This window comes from Tursiops truncatus, chromosome 9 (assembly GCF_011762595.2).
Source record: "Tursiops truncatus isolate mTurTru1 chromosome 9, mTurTru1.mat.Y, whole genome shotgun sequence".
In the NCBI taxonomy this organism is placed as follows: domain Eukaryota; kingdom Metazoa; phylum Chordata; class Mammalia; order Artiodactyla; family Delphinidae; genus Tursiops; species Tursiops truncatus.
In genome coordinates this window covers 95471146-95478570 of record NC_047042.1, presented here as the reverse complement: position 1 = coordinate 95478570, position 7425 = coordinate 95471146, and the positions used below count along the sequence as shown (strand labels likewise).

The following is a 7425-nucleotide window of genomic DNA, read 5'->3' as shown; positions in this document are numbered from 1 at the left end:
TGGTCTCCTTAATTTATCTCAACAATGTTTTGTTGGTTTCAGGTATAGTTCTTCTACAGCTTTTGTTGGATTTATTTGGAGATAATTTATGTTTTTTTTGATGTTATTGTAAATGACATTTTAATTTTTTTCAAATTATTTTTGTTGGCATATAGAAATACATTTAAAATTCTTTATATTGACTTTGTTTCCCACAAACTAACTATACTTGCTAGTTCTAGGAGTTATGTTTGTCTTAGTTTGCTAGGGCTGCCGAAACAAAATATCACAAGCTGAGGGGCTTAAACAACAATATTGTCTCCCAGTTCTGGAGGCTAGATGTCCAAGATTAAGGTGTTGGCAGAGTCATGCTCCCTCTGAAGGTATTAGGGGAAGATCTGTTCCAGGCCTTCCCCCTAGCTTCTGGAAGATTCTTTGCTTGTTGGCAGTATCACTGCAATTTCACAAAATGTGCTTTCTAAATGTATGTCTGTGTTCAAATTTCCCTTTTTATGACATCAGTCATATAAGATTAGTGGCCTGCCTTTCTCCAGTATGATCTCATCTAGTTACATCTGCAATGACCCTATTTCCAAATAAGTCACATTCTGAGGTACTTGGGGTTAAGATTTCAACATATGAATTCTTTTTTAAGTTCTCTTTATTATCAATTAGAAGGTCTTTAGGATTCCCTGGCATTTTTTTTTATTAATTAATTAATTAATTTTTGCTGTGTTGGGTCTTCATTTCTGTGGGAAGGCTTTCTCTAATTGTGGCAAGTGGGGACCACTCTTCATCGCAATGCGCGGGCCTCTCACTATCGCAGCCTCTCTTGTTGCGGAGCACAGGCTCCAGATGTGCAGGCTCAGTAGTTGTGGCTCATGGGCCCAGTTGCTCCGCGGCATGTGGGATCTTCCCAGACCAGAGCTCAAACCCGTGTCCCCTGCATCGGCAGGCAGACTCTCAACCACCGCGCCACCAGGGAAGCCCTCAACATATGAATTTTAAGAGACATAATTCAACCCATAAAAATGTTTATATATAGATTTCACAGGGTTTCTGTATGCACAATCATGTTATCCTCCAACGATGAGAGTTTGACTTCCTCTACAATTCTGCCTTTTGTGTCTTCTTCTTATCTTATTGTCTCTAATATTTCCAGTACACTATGGAATAGAAGTGGTGAAAGTGCCTATAGTTGTCTTCTTCCTGTATTAGGACAAAACATTCAATATTTTACCATTAAGTTTGATGTTACACATAGGTTTTTCATAGATATCTTACGACAGATGATGGAGATACCATTCTATTCCTAATTCAGTAAGATTTTTAGATTGATTTTATTAAACTTTTTAAATCCTTATTCTTCATATATTATAATGATCATACAATATTTCTACATTATTGTGCTGTACTGTTAATTTTCAACTGCTGTACCAAGTTTGCTTTCCAGGGATAAATACACTGGGTTTTATATATGCCATTTATAGGATGTTGAATTTGATTTGCTAACTTGTAAAGGATTTTTGTGTGTATGTTCACAAAGATAATCAGTTTCTAATTTTACTTTCTTGTAATGTCTTTATCAGGCATTGGTATAGGGTGATAATGGGACATGAAGAATGAAATTAAAAGGGTTCTGGCCTCTTTTGCTTTATTAAAGATTTTGTGTGAAACTGGTATAATTTCTTCCTTTAATCATTGATAGAAATCACCATTGAAGACCTCTGGGTCTGGAACATTGTTGGTGAGAAGATTTTTAATGAAAAGATTAGTCTTTAATTTATTTAAATTTTCTATTCAGTTTTCTATTTCAATTTTGTTTGCTTTATTTTTTTGGTAAATAGTCTTTTGATCAAGTGGGTATACTTATTGTTAGAAAGCTCTTCAAAATACTTCTTTACATTTCTTTTAATGACTGTTGGATTTATAATAATGTCCTATATCTTATTCAATGCATTCATCAATTCTGTATCTCTCTTTAGTTTTTTTTCCCAATCAGTCTTACTACGTGTTTATAAATTTTATTAAAATCTCAAGGATGAGCTTTTGATTTGTTTTTCTTAATTATCTCTTTTCTATTTCATTACTCCCTTATTTTATTTATTGTGATTGTTTAATTTGTCCTTCTGTTTCTAGCTTCTGAAGTGAAAGCATAGATCACTAATTTTAACCTTTATCTTTTCTAAGTAGTCTCTTAACTGCAATGCATTTCCTTCTAATCACCACTTTAGCTGCAATCTACAAATTTTAATATGATGTGTTTTCATTTTCAGCAGGCTTAAAATATCTCTATTTTTCTTCATGATTCCTTCTTTGACTCTTGTGTTATTTAGATATATGCTGTTTAAATTCCAAACATTTTAGGATTTTACAGATATTGTATTCTTATTGATTTGTAATTTAACACTGTTATTGTCAGAAAACTTATTCTGTATGATTTCAGCACTTCGTAAAGTATTGAGATTTGTCTTTTGGCCCAGCAAAGGACTTTACATGCACTCGAAAAGCATGTGTATTTTTTTGTTGTTGGGTATAATGTTCTATAAATAACAATTATGTGGAAATAACCTAAGTGTTCATCAGTGGATGAATGGATAAAGAAGATATGGTATAAACACGCATACACACACACACACACACACACACACACACACACACACACACACACACACAGTGTGATATTATTCAGCCATGAGACAGAAGGAAATCTTGCTATTTGTGAGAACATGGATGGACCTTGAGGACATTATGCTAAGTGAGACAAGTCAGGGAAAGACTAATATGTATGATATCTACTTATATGTGGAATTTAATAAAATCCAAACTAATAAAAACAGGGAGTAAATGGTGGTTACTCAGGGTGGAGAATGGGGGAATAGGAGAAATGTTGTTTATAGTGCATAAACTTGCGATTAGTAGATAAATACGTCCTGGAGATCTAATGCACTGTATAGTGAATATAGACAACAATATTGTATTGTAATCATCAAACTTGCTAATTATTCCCAGGACAAAAATGAATGATAATTAGGTGAGGTACGAACTATTGTTATAGTGCCAGTCATATTACAATATACAAATGTATCAAATCAACATGGTGTACACCTTAAATTTACACAATGTTATATGTCAAATAGAGTTCAATGATCTGTAATAAATACATACACACAAAATACCAATTTTGTCAAAAATTTTGGTAGTATAGTTTAAATCATATATCCTTACTAGCTTCTCCTGTTGGTTACTGAGGAAGAGGTGTTAAAATATTCAATTATGATTGTAGGTGTGTATACATTTTTCTTTGATTCTGTTACTATTTTTTAGATATATTTTAAATTTTTTGCTTTAGGTACATATTCATTTAGGCTTGTTAAATTTTCTTGATAAATTGATTATTTTATCATTATGAAATGTCCTTTTTATTACAGGCATACTTCATTGTATTGTACTTTGCAGATATTGCATTTTTCACAAATTGAAGGTTTGTGACAACCCTGTGTCAAGTATATCAGTGCCATTTTTTTCAACATTTGCTCACTTTGTGTCTCTGTGTCACATTTTGGTAATTTTCAAAATATTTCAAACTTTTTCATTATTATATTTGTTATGATAATCTGAGATCAGTGATCTTTGGTGTTACTGTTGCAGAAAGATTACAACTCACTGAAGGCTCAAATGAGGGTTAGCCTTTTTAGCAATAAACTATTTTTTAATTAAGGTATGTACATTGTTTTTTTTAGATGTAATGATTTTGTACACTTAACAGACTACAATGTGGTGTAAACATAACTTTTATATGCACTGGGAAACTGAAAAATTTTTTATGACTTGCTTTATTGCAATATTCCCTTTATTTCAGTGGTCTGGAGCTGAACCCACAATAACTCTAAGGTACCTGTATTGATAATACTCTGTCTTGAAACCTACATTATCAGATACTAATCTAGCTTGTTTTACGATTAGTGTGATGGTTAAATTATTTTGTCAACTTGACTGTGCCATGCGGTGCCCAGACATTTTGTTAAACATTATTCTTGGTGTGTCCATGAGGATTAGCATTTTAATCAATACAACGAGTAAAGCAAATTGTTCTCCCTAGTGTGGGTGGGCCTTGTGTCCAATAAGTTAAGGCCTGAACAGAACAAAAATGCTGATGCTCCCCCTGCATAACTGCCTTTGAGCAGGGACATTGTTTTTTCTTGCCTTCAGAACTGAAATGATATTTACTCTTTGTAGGTTTTGAGTCTGCCTTCCTTCACACTGAAACTACATCACTGGCGCTCCCAGGCCTCCAGCTTCCCAACTGCAGACTTTAGGATTTATCAACTTCCATCGTCACGTAAGTCAATTCCTTAGAATATATATGTCAAAAATACACCAAACGGATGTGTGTTTGTCCTTTTGGTTCTATTTCTGTGGAGAACTCTTATGGCTTAGTCCATTTGGGCTGCCATAACAATAACATAGACTGGGTGGCTTAAACAACAGTCATTTATTTCTCACAGTCCTGGAGGTTGGGAAGTCCAAATCAAGGTTCCAGCAGATTTGGTGTCTGGTGAGAGCCCGCTTCCTGGTTCACAGATGGTCATTTTCTTAGTGTCTTCACGTGGTAGAAGTGGCAAGGGAACTTTCTAGGGTCTCATTCATGTAGGTACTAATACTATTCATAAAGGCTCCTGCCTCATGATCTAGTTATATCCCAAATGCCCATCTCCTAATACTGTTACATTGAGGGTTAGGATTTCAACATTTGAATTTTGGTGAGACACAAACATTCAGTGTATAGCACCTAAATAATACACTTAATGGTTAGTGTTGTAAGTACCATAATGGTCTATGTTTTTATACTTAAATATGTAAATTTGCAGTGTAAACAGTCTTGGTAATTGTTTTCTTTCCCTTTGTGACAATCTCTTCCTTTACAATGAATGTTTAGTCATTTAAACTTAACCCAAACCATATCAGCCCTTTTTTAAGTCAACCATCTTGATATTTGTTTTGTATTTTTCCCATTTGTGCTTTTATTCCTGTTTCTGCCTTCTTGTAGATGTATTGAATAATTTTTTAGTATGCTATTTTACATCTTCTATTGTCATCTTAGCTATGTTTCTTTGTTTAATCTTTAGAATAATCATTATTAAAATAAAACTATCTTGAGCTTAAAATTTAATTTCAAATATTATGAATAATAGTCTAATTTCACACCTCATTTATGTTTTATGCTTTTTTTCATTTGTGTGATGTATAAAACACTAGTATTTTGCCTAAAGTAGTAAGTTGCTTGTGAAAAAAAATATGAAAATATGAAAATAATAATTTCATATACATATAATCACTCTTTATTCTATTCTGTAGTTTAAGGCCTCAGTGTGATATTATCACCCTTTGCCCTGAGGAACTTTTTATAATATATCTCTCCAAATACTGTTGAAGACAGTATTTCTCTTATATATGTTTCTGAAAATATCTTTATTTTTCTTTCATTTAGAAGAGAAATTCTGCTATATGGGGAATTCTGGGCTAGCAGATTTTTTCTTGCACTAGTTTAAAATATTTCAATCTTTTATCCTCTCTCATTTTGAATGAGAAGTCACCCATCTGTCCTAAAGCTGTGTCCTTTTATGGACTATGACCCTCTTCAATCTATTTTTTAAAATTTCTCTTTATCTCTCCTAGTACCAGTGTAACTACAATATGTCAGTTTGTGGTTTTCTTGGCATTTATCCTGCCTGAGAGTCTCTGGGTTCATGAATGTGCAGAGTGGTTAGTTTGTTCAATCTTGGAAAATTCCAGTCATTATCTTTTCTCTCTGGCATTTCAATTACATTTTATATTTCATTTCACATTGTCTGAAAGTCTTAGATTCTATGTTACATTTTCTTAATTTTCTTCCCTTTTAGTTTTAGTTTTGATAATTTTTACTGACTTTTCTACTAATCCATGGCTCCTTTCTTCTATTGTATTCAATCTATTGATAAAATCAACAAATATAGTATTTTCCATAGCTAGTATTTACATTTGGCTGTTTTTTGGGGGTAGGGGAGATTTCATTTATCTTTGTTGAAATTTCTCACCTGTTAGTTCATGCTTAACGTATTTAATATTTTTAATAGTTATTTTAATGTCTTATCTGGTAATCTGTGAGTCTGATTTTACTGTTTTTCCCTTGATCATGTGTAACATTTTCTTTTTCCTTATCATGCCTTGTATTTTTTTAAACTGCTTGACATTATTTTTAAAATAATAATAGGGACTTAAGTAATATTTATCCCCAGGAAAAGGCACATTGGTGTCATCATGTCACAGCTGTAGGCAGAGAACTAAGTAAAGTTAAGCTGCAGTGAGTTGGGTTTAAATTTGGTTGCAGGTTTGGTTATATTCATTTGCCCACTAGATGTGAATATTTTGAAGTTATGAATCACAACATTTTCTTTGTGGGGCTTGATATCTTAGAACAAATAAGACTCTAGAGATCTTTTAAGGCTATAGAGATCTAAGGTTATAGAGATCTCTTTTTGCTTTACAGCTCAGGTGCCAGCTTTGCAAAGCATGGTGAATTCTCTATGATATACAATCTGGTTACCAGGTTTTGGATCACTGAGGACTTTTACTTTACTCTTTCTCCTTACTCCCAGCTCTCCACATCTTGATAGATCTCTTACCATTCTGCAGCACTACCTGCACAACTTGGAGATTCACTGCAATGCACTAAGTGGAGAGTCTCAAGTATACATCTTTATTGCTCCTGTGCTCTACCACTGTCCTATTATCCAAGCATTTTATGATCTCTCCTGCCTGTCCACTTCTCTACACTCCTCCCATACTTACTTCTATATCCTTCTAATGTGTATGTCAGGAATGCATAAATACATGTCTTTCCAAATTACAGAAAGCCCACTCATGCTTTTGCAACACCTCAAAGTTGCTGACTCTTAGTCAAGTCCCCACGGTAGTATCACATTGAACACTTATGGGTCAAAGAGGAGGTTCAAGCATTACTCAAATCCCTCAAGCACTTAGCAAAGTTCGATTGCTTACACACAGCCACTCTTACATAAAGCAGCCTTTACACATTATCTGGTATCTGTAATTTGTGGGAGCTTCCAGTGCTCTGACTTGAAAATGACCTTGTTGTTTGTTCTCATCCAAACTATCTTCACTCTTCTTATCCCATCACACTTTTCATTTTCTTCATAATGTGCAGAATCATGGAAAGTGCTGAGGTATTTCACCTCTCCCATGACAGAAATCCCTTTTGAGAATTTGTATATTATTTTAATAGTTTTTCCTTTTGAGAATCTACTACAAAAATATAGTTTATTTTCTCTTTAGAGGATGGGGAAAGGTGAAATGCTTAACTGACACAGACTAAGAGGAAAGACGGAAAATTCACAGATGAATTTGTTTATCCTCCTATGCTACTATGCTTTTGTACATTCTGCT

General features: G+C 33.7%; 1 long non-coding RNA gene across 1 annotated transcript in view; it reads right to left on the bottom strand.

Annotated features, from left to right (window-relative positions):
• Positions 1–915: 915 nt before the first annotated feature.
• LOC141279488 (uncharacterized) overlaps positions 916–7425 on the bottom strand; it is a 186114-nt gene continuing 179604 nt past the window's right edge. The window contains exon 4 of the long non-coding RNA XR_012333761.1: positions 916–1188. This is a non-coding gene — a long non-coding RNA (uncharacterized lncRNA). The remainder of the gene's footprint in view (positions 1189–7425) is intronic.